The following is a 339-nucleotide window of genomic DNA, read 5'->3' as shown; positions in this document are numbered from 1 at the left end:
CCAGCAACTCCGCATTTGCTGTCAGTGGGCTGTGCCTGGCTGAGGAGGAGGAACTGCCCACACTCACGGTGGTCTTTGTGGAAGCTGCGTTTCTGGCCAGCAAGCGAGAGGGCCTTCCAGTTGGCAGGAAGTTAGGCGGGGAGCCATGCAGGGCATTTTGGTGAGATCAGGTCTGAGCTGCTGCAAGAAGGGCCCATCCAGTGCCTCGGGTCTTCAGGAAGCAGGGCCACTGCACGGAGGAGGGGCGGGTGGGACAGAGTTAAGGGAATGCCAGGTGCCACCACCCCAGGCATGACCCATTTCCGGAGCCCAAAGAGAGGAAGCTGGAGTAGGCTAGAA

At 60.5% G+C, this 339-nt stretch overlaps 1 protein-coding gene across 3 annotated transcripts in view; it reads left to right on the top strand.

The window, feature by feature from the left end:
• The window catches only part of RAB8A (RAB8A, member RAS oncogene family), an 18,194-nt gene that overhangs the window by 10,937 nt on the left and 6,918 nt on the right, over positions 1–339 (top strand). The gene's annotated exons all lie outside the window — the stretch shown is intronic.

This window comes from Myotis davidii, unplaced genomic scaffold, assembly GCF_000327345.1.
Source record: "Myotis davidii unplaced genomic scaffold, ASM32734v1 scaffold1203, whole genome shotgun sequence".
Taxonomy (NCBI): domain Eukaryota; kingdom Metazoa; phylum Chordata; class Mammalia; order Chiroptera; family Vespertilionidae; genus Myotis; species Myotis davidii.
Note: the sequence above shows the minus strand (reverse complement) of the source record. Positions and strands in the feature narration are given on the sequence as shown.